This window comes from Cavia porcellus, unplaced genomic scaffold (genome assembly GCF_034190915.1).
Source record: "Cavia porcellus strain 051 isolate PalLab524CR breed Dunkin Hartley unplaced genomic scaffold, mCavPor4.1 scaffold_11, whole genome shotgun sequence".
Taxonomy (NCBI): Eukaryota; Metazoa; Chordata; class Mammalia; order Rodentia; family Caviidae; genus Cavia; species Cavia porcellus.
Genome location: NW_026947494.1, coordinates 54,111,522 through 54,127,719, shown reverse-complemented (window position 1 = coordinate 54,127,719; position 16,198 = coordinate 54,111,522). Strand labels below are relative to the sequence as shown.

The window sequence follows — 16,198 nt, the reverse complement described above, 5'->3', positions numbered from 1 at the left end:
AGAAATAATAAAAGAAATGAAGGAGATGCTGAACATATCTAAAGAAGACACACTTAAAAAATTGGAGGCACTAAACAAAAAGATAGAATCCCTGAATGAACAATATAAGAAACAAACAATATATAAAGCAGATGCAAAGAGATATACAGAAAATCAAAAACGCCATAAAAGTTGTAAAAACCGCCTCAATGAATATGAAGATAGAATTTCAGACCTTGAAGACAAGATTGCAGCCAGTGAACAGGAAAGATCTTTTAAAAATAACAAGAAATCAGGAAATAACAATTCAACACCTGCAAGATGACACAAAGAGGAACAACATAAGATTGATAGGGATAAATGAAAAAGGGGACAACATAAAGGATGTCAAGAGGATATTTAGAGAAGTAATAGCTGAAAATTTCCCAAACATGAGATTGGAAACTGATATCAAGATCAATGAAGCATAGAGAATTCCAAATAGCTATAACCAAAATAAAACTACATCCAGACATATAATAATTGCCATCCCAGAAATCAAACAAAAGAATAGAATATTAAAAGCTGTCAGAGAAAAAAGACAGATCACCTATAAAGGAAAACTTATCAGAATCACAGCAGACTTCTCAGCACAAACAATAAAGTCAAAAAGTGAAGTATTTCAGATCCTAAAGGAAAATGATTTCCAACCTAGACTGATGTAGCCTTCAAAACTGTCCTTCAAAATCGATGGAGAAATAAGATATTTCCATGACAAAGAACAGCTGAAAAACTTCATGATCACCAAGCCAACCCTGCAAAGATTACTGAAAGACAGCCTAGACACATTTAGGATAAAACCACTAAACAAAGCAGACAATGAAACAGAACAGAAAGATAATGCAACAGCAGAAAGATAACATGTCAACAATAAACCAATATATAACAGTTATAACCATTAATGTAAATGCACACATTAAAAGGAACAGACTGGCAGAATGGATCAAGAAACAACATCCAACCATATGCTGTCTACAAGAAACCCATCTAACCCAAAATGCTACTCACAGACTAAAAGTCAAAGGATGGAAAAACAATACTTCATGCAACAGGAACCCCCCCCCCAAAAGCGGGGGTAGCTATTCTGTTTGGAGACAATGTGAACTTCAAGCCAATAATGATCAGAGGGAATAAAGAAGGTCACTACATACTGGTTAGGGGAAAACTCCAAGAGGAAGAGATAACTATCTTAAATATATATGCACTAAATTCCAGAGCACCCAGTTATATAAAACAAGTATTAACAGAAATGAAAAACCAAATTAGCAGTAACACAATTCTAACAGGAGATCTTAACACACCATTGACACCAATGGACAGATCAACCAGACAGAAAATCAGCAAAGAAATAAAAGAACTGAATCACACCTGTGAACAAATGGACTTAATAGACATATACAGAATATTCCATCTAACAACAGAATATAGAATACACATTCTTCTCAGCAGTACTCATTCCATTTAGAGAATGGGTCATTCTCTAAAACAGACCATATATTAACTCACAGAACATATTTAAATAAAGGCAAAAGAGTTGAAATTATCCCTTACATGCTATCAGATCATAGTGCTATGAAATTAGAAATTAATGATAAAAGATGTAAAAATCCCACAAACACATGGAAACTGAATAACACACTCTTGAGTAATCAGTGGGTCACAGAAAAAATTAAAGAAGAAATTAAACAATACCTACAAGCAAATGAAAACTCAAATACAACTTACCGGAATCTGTGGGATGCAGTGAAAGCTGTCCTCAGAGGAAAACTTATTGCCCTGAGTTCCCACATCAGGAAAACAGAATGAATACAAATTAATAACCTGATGTTACACCTCAAACATCTAGAAAAAGAAGAGCAAGTCAAGCCAAAAGCCAAAAGAAGAGAGGAAATTATAAAAATCAGAGCAGAAATCAATGCATTAGAGACTAAAAAAAAAATAAAAAAATAAAAAAAAAATCAATGAATCAAAGAGTTGGTTCTTTGAAAGAATACATAAAATTGACAAGCCCCTAGCCAACCTTATTTTAAAAAGGTAAGAAAAAGCTCAAATTCATGCAATAAGGAATGAAAGAGACGAAATCACTACAGACCCTATAGAAATACACAAGATCATCAACACCGATTTCAAAAACCTCTACTCTCAAAGGTTTGATGACACAGAGGAAATAGACAGATTCCTAGAAGCATATGAAGTACCAAAGCTAGGTCATGAAAATGTAAAACTGCTGAATTACCCAATTTCTATTGATGAAATTGAAAATGTAATTAAATCTTTACCTACAAAGAAGAGCCCAGGCCCAGATGGATTCACTGCAGAATTCTACAAGAAATACAAAGAAGACCTAATGCCAACACTCCTCAAACTCTTCAATGAAATTGAAAGGGAAGCAATCCTTCCTAAATCGTTCCTAGAAGCAAATATTACTCTAGTACCAAAACCTGAGAAGGACCCAACTGAAAAAGAGAACTACAGACCAATCTCCCTAATGAACACAGATGCAAAAATCCTCAATAAAATATTGGCAAATAGGATGCAGCAAATCATCAAGAAGATTATATACCATGACCAAGTGGGATTCATCCATCCCAGGCATGCAGGGATGGTTCAATATACGTAAATCAATAAATGTAATACACCATATCAATAGAGTCAAAAGTAAGAATCATATGATCATTTCTATAGATGCAGGAAAAGCTTTTGATAAGGTCTAACATTCATTTATGAGAACTCGCAGAAAATTGGAATAGATGGTCTTTACCTCAATATAATAAAGGTCGTCTATGACAAACCAACAGCCAATGTCATACTAAATGGCCAAAAATTGAAGGCCTTTACTTTAAAATCAGGCACAAGACAAGGATGTCCCTTATCACTGCTCCTATTTAATATAGTACTGGAAATACTAGCCAGAGCAATTAGACAAGAGCAAGAAATAAAAGGCGTAAAGATAGGAAAAGAACAAGTTAAATTATCATTATTCACAGATGACATGATACTCTATATAGAAGATCCCCAAAACTCTACTGAAATACTCCTAGATATAATAAATAAATTCAGTAATGTAGCTGGATACAAAATCAATACTCAAAATCAATAGCATTTCTATACACTAACAACAAAATCACAGAGAGAGAAATAAGAGAAGCTACACCCTTCACACTAGCAACTAAAAAAATGAAATATTTAGGAGTTACTCTCACGAAAGAAGTGAAAGACCTATACAGGGAAAATTATAATACACTGAAAAATGAAACTGAAGATGATCTCAGAAAATGGAACGACATCCCTTGCTCATGGATAGGAAGAATAAATATTGTGAAAATGGCCATTCTCCCAAAACTTTTATACAGATTCAATGCAATCCCGATAAAAATACCATCAACATACCTCATAGAACTTGAGAAATCACTCCTAAAATTCATCTGCAGGGAGAAGAGACCTAGAATAGCAAGCGCAGTTCTACACAGCAAAGACAAGGCAGGAGGCATCACAATCCCTGACTTGAAGTTATACGACAATAACTGTAGTAAAATCAACATGGTACTGGAACCAAAACAGAGCCAAAGGTCAGTGGAATAGATTAGAAGATACAACCACAACTACAAACACACTCAACCACCTTATTTTTGATAAAGGGGCCAAATATGTTCACTGGAAGGACAGTCTAATAAATGGTGCTGAAAAAACTGGCTCTCCATATGCCAAAAACTAAAACTAGACCCATATCTATCACCATGTACTAAAATCAAATCTAAATGGATCAAAGATCTACATATTAAAACAGAAACACTAAATCTATTGGAAGACAAATTGGCTAAAAACCTTGAAGACATAGAAGTAGGTAGAGAATTCATGAACAGGACTCAAATGGCACAGGAAATACTTCCCAGAGTCAATAATTGGGATCACCTCTTATTAAAAAGTGTCTGCATGTCAAAAGAAATTTCCAGCATAGTCAAAAGAAAACCCACAAGCTGGGAAAAAAATCTTACTGAACTGCCCCCTCAGACAAAGGACTTTTGTCTAAAACATATAAAGAATTTTTAAAAATCAAGACTCCCAAAATTCAAAGACCCAATCCAAAAATGGGCATCTGAGATGAATACGCACTTCTCAGACGAAGAAATACCAACAGCAAATAAATACATGAAAAAATGTTCATCATCATTAGTCATTAGGAAATGCAAATTAAAACCACACTGAGATTTCATCTCACTCTTGAAAGAATGGCCAAGATCAAGAAAACCACTAACAACAAATGCTGGAGAGGCTGTGGGGAAAAAGGAACTCTCCTGCACTGTTGGTGGGAGTGTACACTGGTGCAACCATTGTGGAGGTCAGTCTGGAGATTTCTCAGAAAGCTGGGACTGGAAGCCCCATTTGACTCAGCTATTCCACTTCTACGCATATTCCCAGAACTGAAAGCATCATACCACAGTGATATATGTGCACCCATGTTTATAGTAGCACAATTTGTAATCGCCAGATCTTGGAAACAACCTAAGTGTCCATCAACTGAGGAATGGATAAAAAAGTTACGGTATTTTTATACAATGGAGTACTACTCAGCTACAAAGAATGATCACATTGAGATATTTATAAATAAATGGACACAGCTTGAGACCATACTCATACATGAAACAAATCAAACTCACATGTATAAATACCGAATATTTTCCCTAGTGTAAGAAATGATAAGAATATATAAAAGTATGTGGTAATCATGATTCCCAATCATATTGGTTTGAAGCCATATAATGTTTTCACTCATTAATTGGAATGGTTTTAACCTCGTTTGTTTGATTTTAGTATCTGTGATAGTACGAATAGTTATTTTGAAGAAAACAAGACATCATAATAGCTACTGCTGATTCAATATCATCTTGTTTTGAAGTCCCATCAAGCTGTTGTTCATCTGTTTCCACTAGTTTTAACATGTTGTATCTTACTATATTTTACTATATGTGATAGTATAAACACAATTTTTTATAGGCAAAGAGATAATATAGAAACTGTTGTTCGTTTTCTGTTAGCTGGTTCTAAATACCCTGTAATTCTTTCATTCTCTTGAATGGTTTCACACTGTCTTGATATGTTTGATGCTATGGTATACAAAGTTATACTCATATAATTCAAGGAAAGAGACACTATGGTGATTGCTATTATGTTAGGTTATCTGGTGGTGAAACACAATGATGCTTAAATTGTTTGGTTCTGACCTGTGTTGTTCTGTTACAATGTCCTCTTTCATCTCAATCTCCTCTCTTTTTAAAAAATTAATTTATTTTTTCTTATTTTTTTAATTAAGGGAAAACTAAATTAATAGCAGGATATATTATAGCAACTTTTTTCTTTTCCTATTAACCTGATTTGAACCCCAGTATTGCTCTCCCCATCTTGTTCTTTCTGATTTTACTATACTGTTTTGTTTGATAGTATCAAGTTTGAGGGTATAGGCAACTACTTTGAAGGCAATAAGATTTACTATGATGCCCATTATGGTTTGACTATTATCTTCTTTTGAAGTCCTATAAGGTCTCCAGTGTAGGTTTTATTGGTCTTGTTCTGCACTGTTTTGGTCAATTCTATTATACCTGATGATATAGGCAACTCTTTTTAAAATAGCAAGAGGCACAATGCTAACCATTTTTGATCACCTGGTATTCTATTTTTGCATCATGTACTATGCCCATCTTTCTGTTCTAACTGACTCCATTTTGTTTAGTCACATTTGGTTTTATTCTCTTCAAAAAAAGTAATAAGAACTGTGAGAATAATAAAACCCAAAAAGTGTAATTGTTATTGTAAAAAAGAGAGGAAAAGAAAGTGGTCTAAAGGATATAATTCCATGTATATTTAAGTGTGTAGGATAGAAAACCATATTACTGAGCTTTTGTTGGATCATTGAACAGAACTGTCTGCAATCTCACTGTATGAGATTTATATGCTTTAATTTTGTAATTTGGACAAATGTTTCTAGGATGACAATATGTAACCTATAACTAGTGATTTCTTTCTGTATATTTTTTTCTTGAAATTCTGTATGACTTGTACCCTTTTACTGCTTTGGTTTTTTTTTTCTTTCTTTTTTCTCTTTAAATAAAAAAAATACAAATTTTACATATCATTATATAAAAACTAGAAAACAATTTTAAAGTTTCTGGTGTATTAGAACACCAGGTATATTCTTTTCAAATTTTAATTTTTCTTGGTACATGTAATTTTTGCAGTACATAATGATCACATTCATCATGGGAAGCTGATACACAGTCACAACACAGCTGAATTCCTTTTTCATTTCTCTCTTTTTCCTTCTCTCAACTCCCTTCCATTTTGGAAAAAAAAAAAAGTTTCCTATTGTTTATCTTTTATTTAACTGGAGTGACTTCCTTGTAAACTATCAACAAACTATCAGCTATGTCAGAAAAAAAAAGTTCAGACATACGATTTCAATTACGAAAAAAGCTTATGACAAGAGTTTTTGATTTTTTTTTTTTAGTAATAATCCCTTGTTACTGGAAACTCAAAAAGTTTCTCTTTAATATTATTTCTGTTTTTTTCCTCTGTAGGTTACATGCATATATTGCATCATTCTATTTTATTATCTTTTAATATCAAGTATATTTATTAGAAAAGAAGAAAGTTATGAGTCTCATATTTTTCTTAAGAAATTAGAAATAAAAGACAGAATAAAACCAAAAACAAAGAAAATAATAAAGATCAGAAAACACAATCCCTTATCAAAATGCCAACATCATTTTTCATAAAAATTAACGTTTTTATTCTTACATTTCTGTAGAAATACAAAGACTCAGAATAACCTAAACACTTTGATATAAGAACAAAATTAGAGCTCCAACCCTCCCCAACCCCATGACTTATCACAAAGTTACACCAATCATGACAAAATGAAATTGACATCAAGATAGACAAACCACCAAGGTACCAATAGAAGTCCCCAATAGATACCCACATAACAGACAATTGATTTTTGGCAAAGATGCAAAAGCAATTAAGTAGAACAAGGATTGTACCCTCAATAAATACACTGCAACAACTTGATACCCACATGCAAAACCCCAAAGCTTACAGCAAATCAAAAATTTCTTAAGACATCCAAAAGTCAACTCAAAATGGCTCACAGTGGGTTAAAGTAGAGGAAGGTGTGACCCGAGTTGTTACTTGGGCTGAGGTCATATTTTCTGGGACAAAAAGACTGGAACAAGGTGTAGAATGGAATGCTGAACCTACAGAGGTATTCAGTGGAGTCATCAGGCCATATGGGTGACAAAAGAGGTCAGTATGCTTCTTCTTCTTTTTCTTTTAACAACCTAAACTATTTTTATATAGATATATATACACATATACATGTTTTTTCTTTCAGCTTGTCACACTAATGAAACACTACGATGTTTACACATGTGTCTTATTTATTTCACTAATAAGTATGTTCTCAAGGGCCATCCATTTACCTATAAAACTGTCTAGTTTATCATTCTTTATGGCTGAGTAGTATGCCATTGTAAAGAAATACTACATCCTCTTTATCCATTCCTTGGTCCATGGGCATTTAGGTTGTTTCCAAGATCCTGTTATTATAAACTGTGCCTCTGTAAACATGGCTGCACATGTATCACTGTGGTATGTTTTTAATTCTTTTGGGAAGCCTCACAGAAGGGGAAATATTAATTCTGCATAGAAAATATAGCAATATGAGGTAATACATAGACTTACACAATTCTAGTCAAAACAAAGATTTAAAATTTATTAATTTATTTCAAACATCAAAAAACTGTATATGCTCAAATAGTAAAATAAACAACTATTAAACCACAAAAAAAAATAAAAGGAAGAAGAGCTCAGGGAGGAGGAAAAAATGGCAGCTTGATAGGGAGCTGGATGGAGAGCCTCTGCGGGGAAAGTAGCTCAGATGCTAGAATCTGACAGCATGGAGAGGGCTAGACAATTGGAGGATGATTTTTATTAAGCTAGGAGGAAACTAAAGGGAAAAATAAAATTAGGAAGAGGAAGGAAAAACACGGGGGGAGGGCTGTAGCCTGATACACTCACTGAAACCCCTTCCACGCTATGCTGGGCGTGCCCTAGACTCAGACGATCAAAGTCCCGCTGAAGCCACAGCTGCCAAAAATGGGAGTTGATGAGTCCAGGGCACTTGATGGGAAGACGTGGCGCAGTCTAGAGTGGAGCCAACGGGGAGACCTTTATTGGCTCTCGGTGAGTACTGGAAATTGGGTCCCGGAGCCCCACACTGGAGTCAGCCACAGAGGGGACCATGTGCCCGGGCACCAAAACTGGGCGCCACACAGTTTTCTAAAAAGGCAGGATGCTCTAGACATGGAAAAACCACATCATGCTAGAATCTACCTCTGTGAAGGATGGAAAAATGTGAGTGGAGGGCTGAAGCCCTGAGCACTCACTGAGCCCGGTCCACATTGTACTGGGAGTGCCATGAAATCAGGTGATTCAAGGTCAAGCTGAAGCCATGGCCGCCGATAAGGGGAATTGTTGAGTCCCGAGCCCTTGGTGGGAGGATGCAGCACAGCATAAAGTAGAGCCAAGAGGAAAAACTGTATCCATTCCCGGTGAGTGCTGGGGATTGGGTCTCACGGCTGCTGTTGCTGGCTGGAGGACATCTTGGAGTTGGGCAGAGCCTGGTGCTGCGGTGGAGTCAGTAGGCTGCCCCTGGCGCAGAGAAGACTGGTGGGCTCTGCTGGGGCTGAGCTACACCTCTGGTTGGGGCCCAATAGCCAGGGACAAAAAGGTCATGACTCTGTGATGTCCACAAGGTATAGCTTAAGACACTGAGGGAAATTGTGGGTTGACTGGCTCAGAGGCTCGAGGCTAGCCAGCACCATTCCTGTGTCCCTGCATGTTCCTCAGATAACAGCAAATTGGAGAGGGCAGCAAATCCCCAGTCAGCATGCTTCAGAAAAACCCTAAGCAATATGGAGAGGGCCAGAGACCCCCAGGACATACCTGTCTGAAAGAAACCAGAAACATGACAAGAAATAGAAAAAAAAAAAAAAACCCTCCAGTCACTAACCCTGGGAAAATAAGCCCCGGAGAGGTAAATACAGAAGAGAACCAGTGCAGTTATCATGCAATATTAGACAGCATCAGCAGACATAAAGAAATACCTTCGTGACCTCATAGACGAATTTCAAACTGTACTTCTGATCCAAGTGAGGAAGATATAAAAAGATTAATTAAAGAAATGATAAGCCCCTCCCAAGAGAACACAGATGGAAGAAGGGAGGAACTCAGAAAAGGAAGAGAAACCTTTGATGAAGAATATAAACAAAATCTAGAATACATGACACATATCCAAAGAGATTACCAGGAAAACTAGAAACTCCATTGAAAGCTGGAAAAATACCTTGACAGAAACTAAAGTTAGCCTTTCAAAACTTGAAGAGAGATTTATGATGTGTGATTGTGGAAAAAAAAGATCTGTTAAAAATAACAAGGAACCAGGAAGAAACAATTCAAAGGCTAGAAGATGACAAGATGATTTATAACAAGAATAAAAAACATGAATGAAGGAGTAACCACAAATGAACTACAAAGAATATTCACAGATATAATTAAGGAAAACTTCCCAAGCATAGGAAAAAGAAATGATATCCAGATAAATGAGGCATATAGAACTCCAGCCACCTACAACCAAAACAGATCTACACCTAGACATATAATACACCAGAAATACACCAGAAAAAGCAGCCAGAGAAAAGAAGCAGATCACCTACAAAGGACAAATCATCAAAATAACGACAAACTTATCAACACAAACTCTCAAACATAGAAGAGCCTGGGGGAAAATAGTCCAAGCCCTGAAAGAAAATAACTTCCAACCAAGACTGATGTACCTGGAAAAACTCTCTCTCAAAATTAATGGAGAAACAGGATATTTCCAAGACAAGGAAGAACCGTGGGAGTTCATGGCCCACCAACCCAACCCTACAAAAAATACTGAAGGACATTCCAGAGACAGAAAGAGAGAGAGAGGAAAAAATACCAGGAGTCCAGCAACAGTGGCAGGGAGGTCTCAATGAATGGGGCAGACAGTGTAATGAAGGAATAAAGTGGACAAATAATAGCAGAAGAATAGAATAGCAGAGATGAGGCAGAGATGGTAAGCTATAATCTTTAATATTCATAGCCTTGATACACTAACAAAGAAACACAGGCAGAGTAGATTAGGAGGCAGGATCCATTGAGATGTTTGAATAGGAAATACACTCAACCTGAAAGAGTGTTAATAAACTGAGAATCAAAGATGAGAAAACAATGCTATACATGACAGGAAACCAGAGACAACTTGTCCAGCAGCCACAGATAGGTTGGAAAGTTATGACACTTTTGTGCAGTGTGGGAACTACACAACTGGAAGGAAGGGAAACCTTTGTGGCTTCAGCAAGTAAAGGAGTACAGCTCAAGATTAAGCTCAGGGATAAAAAGGTTCACCAACACTCAGATATATAACAGGTTGACCACCTTAGTCTAAAAACTAAAGGAGCTAATGGGACCCAAAATACACAAAGCATCCTGAGAAGGGGAAACCTGAGGAACTGCCTAAAAAAGGAAGGCAGACGACATTGATAAAAGTGTATCAGAATTTAAAAGTCACAGAAGTCTTATCACTCTTTTTAGTTTTATTATATTTTGTTCTGGTCTGTCTACTCATGAGATTTGAGGGCACAGACAGCTAACCCAAAAATAACAGGTTAAACTACTTACTATCCTTAATTTCCTATTAATTGAAACTGAAACCCTGTATTACTTACATTGTCTTACTATGACTGATCTTATTTAAGCTGGTTTGTTAGACCACTATTTTGCCTTGACTGATTTTATTTGAATTTGGTATGTTTGATAGTATCAAGTCTAAGAGTAGAGGCAACTACTCTGAAGATGACAAGATGTAAAAGATATCCATTCCAGTTTTATTAACTGCTTTCAAGTCCTACAATGTCTTCAAAGTTGTGATTTTATAAAAATAGCTAAATAATGCTATGCTTAACTATATAATACCTGATGATGTGTACAATTCTATTGAAAATAACAAGAGAAAGCATAGTGACTACTGTAGATTACCTAATATTGTAGTCTTATATGTCTTTTTCATTTCATATTTTTCTAGGAATTTGTTTTAATCTGTTTTTCCCTAAAATACAGAAAGGATAGATACACATGTAGAGATTCACACATGGGAAGAATTTCTAAACTATTTACAGGAACAGATTATATTACACATGATGTAATGAACAGATACTCTAAAGAAGAGACACTAAGAAACCCAATGCTAATTCTGTAGTATTATGATATAAAACCTAGCAATACTATCATTCACTGTTCAGAGTGATATTAGTCTAGTTTCTTATGTTCAATTTCAGCATAGATAAAGAGAGCTACTTTGAAGAGAATGAGAGACTTTATGGTAGTCATTATTGACTTCCCCAAAATCAGGTCTTAAAGACCTAAAAAGCCTTCATCATCCTGTAATGATTTGATTAGTTCTATAATGTTCAGTATACATTCAATGTGTGTGAAGATGGGGACAACTATTTGGAAGAAAATCAGAGACAATAAGATAGACAGTGAAGGTCTCCAGTGGACTTGCTTTGAAACGTGTTTCTTTAAATTGTTTCCTTATGAACTGTTTTGTTCATTTTGACATGTTTAATATTACCCTCTTTAAGATAAAAAACAAGTGTGTAGGACTGATAACCATATTACTAAGTTTTTATTGGATCATTGAGCAGAACTGTTTGCAGTGTCATTATTTGAATATCACTTTGTATGCTTTAATTTTGTAACTTGAACAACTATTTCTAAGATAACAATATGTAATTTATCAACTAGTGACTTCTTACTGTTTATTTTTCTGAAATTCTGTATTATTTCTATCCTTTTTTTCTGTTTTTTCCTCTTTAATTAAAAAAAGAAAAAACTGCATTACTTATTAAATCTAACTGAGGGTAGGACATTCTAATATATATATATATTTTGTCTTTTTCCTTTTTATCGGTACCAGGGATCGAACTCAGGACTGCCTGCTTTGCAAGGCAGGCGCTTATGCTGTTGAGCTAAATCCCCAGCCCCAGACATTCTAATTTTTTAATGAAACTTTTTGAGTATTTTTAAAGATCACCATTTGAACACAACAAAATAAAGATAAATGTAGAATTAAAACTTTTTCAGGAAATAAAAGTACAGAAGGCTATATCTTTATACTTTATTAGAAGTAGTCATTCAAAGCAAAACCAAAGTGTCAGACAAAGGCTGCATTAGGCAAGGTGACACACACCTGTAATCAGGAGATTTAGGCAGAAAGATTCCCATGAGTTCAAGGCCAGTACTAAATAGTTAATTTATATAAATGCTATTCACTAGCACATGCAAAAGTGTACTACCTAATTTGCAATTAGGAAGAGAATAGCACATTTCATGTATTTCTCATCTTGGTTTCAGCTTAAATATCATCCTTATATATGATTTTGTCTCGATATTCCTCCCAAAGTCTCATGTAGTTATAGTTGGGGCTTTGCAGAGGTGGCTGGATCAAGGATGTGATGCTAGGCTAGGTTAAGAGTACACAGTTACTAAATTAGTCTACTGATTGCTTTGGCATAGTTCAGGGTATGGATAATGGGAATCCCTACCTCGGAGTGAGTGCTATTTGCCCTAAGGATAGGCAGTCTAGATAGAATATAAAGAACAGTTATAGAGGATTGCTCTGGTCACTTGCTGCTTCACTACGTTGTTCCTTACCACCTTCTGCTCACCATGACATTGTTTCTCCTGTGTGATGCCCCTCTGTCTGCCAGGCCACCCTTTACACCTTACAAGCAGTCAACTATGAACAGAAACCTCTGCCAACAAGTGAGCCAGAGTGAAGCTTTTCTCTTTATCTTTGGGTGATAGGTATTGTGCTGTAGCAACAGGAAAAGCAACTAAGACAACCCTTTTCTGAAATAAAAATATCACAGTTTCTTCCAAAAAATCTTGTATTTATCATGAACCGTATTTATTGGTTCATAACACTCCTCTCCAAACTTTATAAGGTCTAAGCATTACATTCTATTTTTCAACCTTTTTTTTTTTTTTTTTTTTTTAAGCTAAGAGTCTCACTATGTAGTTCAGGCTGGCCTTGAACTCATGGGAATCTTTCTGCCTAAATCTCCTGATTACAGGTGTGTATCACCTTGCCTAATGCAGCCTTTGTCTGACACAAGTTCTGGAACAAGGTAAAAATCTATAGTTTTTTGATAAACGAGAAAGAATCAGCATCTTACTAAAATCCCCAAGAAACTGGCATTATTTTGATGGTAGGTTTCATGAACTGAAACCATTAAACCTGTTATATTAAAATAATCAAATGTTAACTCCAGAATTTCTGAATGTACTTTGTATAGCAATCATTTACTGAGCATTTATTAGTGCCAGCCATTATGCTAAACACTTTAAAAGTCTTAATACCTTTAATTTTCATTACCCTCTGTAGGATTGGTGCAATGATTCCCATTATACAGAGTCCAGATAATGTCTGATGAGGGCAATTTTCACGAGGATTATATAGCAAATAAATGGCAGACCCTCGATTTTAAGCCAGCTGAATGACCACTTAATGATTATTCTCTGTAATACAATAATTGCTAACTGTAAGCCTGTCATAATGCTGGAATGTCATGTCTTTTTAGAAATAACTTATTGAATTCAAAGTAGGATTCTTGATCAAAACAGAGTATTAAAGAAACAGAGATCTAGGTGTTCAATGGTTAGTGCAGTGTTTCCAACTTTCAGTTGTTTAACTAGGAAATCAGTTAAAAATATTAAGTAGAATCTGAAGCTAAACAGGTTCTCTGAAAGTTAGATAAAAGGTAATTTCTCTGAATTTATATATCAAAGATTCTCAGCTCAGTTTTAATACCAATTGTTATTTGCTATTTCACTTTTATTTTAATTTTCAAGAAAAACCAAAACAAAGAAATAGTCTCAAGAGAATTCTGAAAAGCTTTTAAAACTCTCCTTGAGTTTAACTCAAATATATATTGGCTTAACTTTCTATTGTGTAGACAATTTCTTATAAAGCTTAGTTTTCCCTTTTTCATATGGTTTGGCATGATATGAGATGGTAGGATGTGGATAATGAGAAGCCTTCCATTAAAAATGACAAGAGTAAGGCTGGGGATGCAGCTCGACAGCACAGCACCTGCCTGCTGCCTGACACATGAGTTCATAGCTTCCAGTATTGGTACAAAATTAAATAAATAAATAAATAAATAGACAGCTGGGTGTGGGCTGCACATCTGTAATCCTAGCACTTGGGCTGAGGCAAGATTTCCTAGAATTTAAGGCCAGTCTGGGTTACATAGTAAATTCAAGGCCAGCCTGGACTACAGAGCAACACCTTGTCTCTCAAAAAACAAAACAAACAAACAAACAAACAAAAAAAAAGTTTATTGGTGCATGCCCAGTCCCAGCATTTGTGTGACCGACTGAGGCATGATTTCAAGGCCAGCCTGGGTTATACACTGAGTTCAAAGTCAGCCTGAACTACACAGTGAGAATCTGTCTCCAAAAAAAAAAAAAAATGATTAAAATAAAAATCTCAAATTGGCATTAAAAGAACTTCTCTTTTTTTTTTTAGGGCAGAGATTTATTGATGAGCTTGCGATGGGGGAAGTAGGGCAGTGGAAGTACAAGGCCCACCACTTGTCCAGGGGACCTCGATTCGGTATGTATTTCACCTCGCAGACATCAGGTATGAGGCGCTTCTCGGCCATCATGTCTTCAAATTCATCTGCATTGAACTTGGTGAAGCCTCACTTCTTGGAGGTGTGAATCTTTGGGCACCCAGGAAACTTGAACTTAGGCCTGCGCAGGGCCTCGATTACATGCTGCAGCTTAGTAGGGAGAGACATGATGAACTGTCCAATGTGAACCCTTGCCACTGTGCCCTGGGGCTTCCCCAAACCACCCGGCATGCCAGTATGGAGCCTCGATTGTGGGTGGCAGATGTTCAGATACGTGAACATCCATTGGAAGCAGTGTCTCCAAGGTCCCTTGAAGCAGCCCATGTAAGTAACAGGCTGCATACACTACTGAAGAGGTTGCTGTCTGCAGCCACTGCACACTGGGCACCCACCAGCAAAGGCGCCCAGTCAGCTTAATTGACTGCAGTAAGAACCTCTTTTCTTCACAAGCAGTTGATAGGAAACATCACCTTGTAGATTAAAAGAATTATTATAAAAACACCTAATCATATTATAGAAATAACTCATTGAGTTCAAAGTAGGACTTTTGATCAAAATAGAGTATTAAGGAAATAGAGAAATTTGAATTAGATATAAAATTCTCTTTATTCTTTGAATTTCTAAATTAGTTTGGGTATTACTACAGCTATCTAGAGAAGAATCCAAAATATGCCAATATCAAATAAAGATTTAAAATTCAGTATTTCCTGTCTTATGATGAGTTATGGATTTCAGAAATCAAAAATAATGTTAGCTGGAAAAAACTAAATACTGTAGCGATAAAAGCAAGTTTTAAAAAAACTAAAGAACTGATTACTAAATAATTTCATATTGTCTTGAAAGTTAAAGTGGGTTCCTCAAACAAATTATATATTTTAGCACACAAAAGTGAAAAAGGTTATCTTTTTTTTTTGTCTTTTTTGTTATCGGTACCAGGGATCGAACTCACGACTGCCTGCTTGCAAGGCAGGCGCTTATGCCGCTGAGCTAAATTCCCAGTCCCAAAAAAGGTTATCTTTAATAGAGTCAAATATTTAACATGACTTTATTCAAAATCATATTAAAGCCGGGTCTAGTGGCACATTCCTATAATCCCAATATTTGAGATGAGGCAGGAGAACCATTTGCAAGTTCGAGACCAGCTGGGGCTGAAGGCAAACCTGAACTACATAGTGAGACCCTGTCTCAAAAAGACAAAAAAAAAAAAAAATCATAAATTAAAAATAATTTTCACAGATCATCAGTAAAACAAGACTTGTGATCCTCCAAGTATAGCCGTCCAGAAAGCTAGGGTTACAGACATGTGCCACTTTGCCTAGCTCAAAGACACTCTTTTTAATGTGTGATTCTTGTATTTAAAAATGAAATCAGAAGAATCTCATGATTTCTGAATGTACCTT

The 16,198-nt window shown here is 35.7% G+C and overlaps 1 protein-coding gene and 1 non-coding gene across 4 annotated transcripts in view; both read right to left on the bottom strand.

The window, feature by feature from the left end:
* Window positions 1-16,198, bottom strand: part of Trappc13 (trafficking protein particle complex subunit 13) — a 47,724-nt gene that overhangs the window by 26,327 nt on the left and 5,199 nt on the right. The gene's annotated exons all lie outside the window — the stretch shown is intronic.
* LOC111757194 (small nucleolar RNA SNORA70) lies at window positions 15,091-15,225 on the bottom strand. Its single transcript, XR_002791557.1, has one exon. It is a non-coding gene; the product is annotated as a small nucleolar RNA SNORA70 (small nucleolar RNA).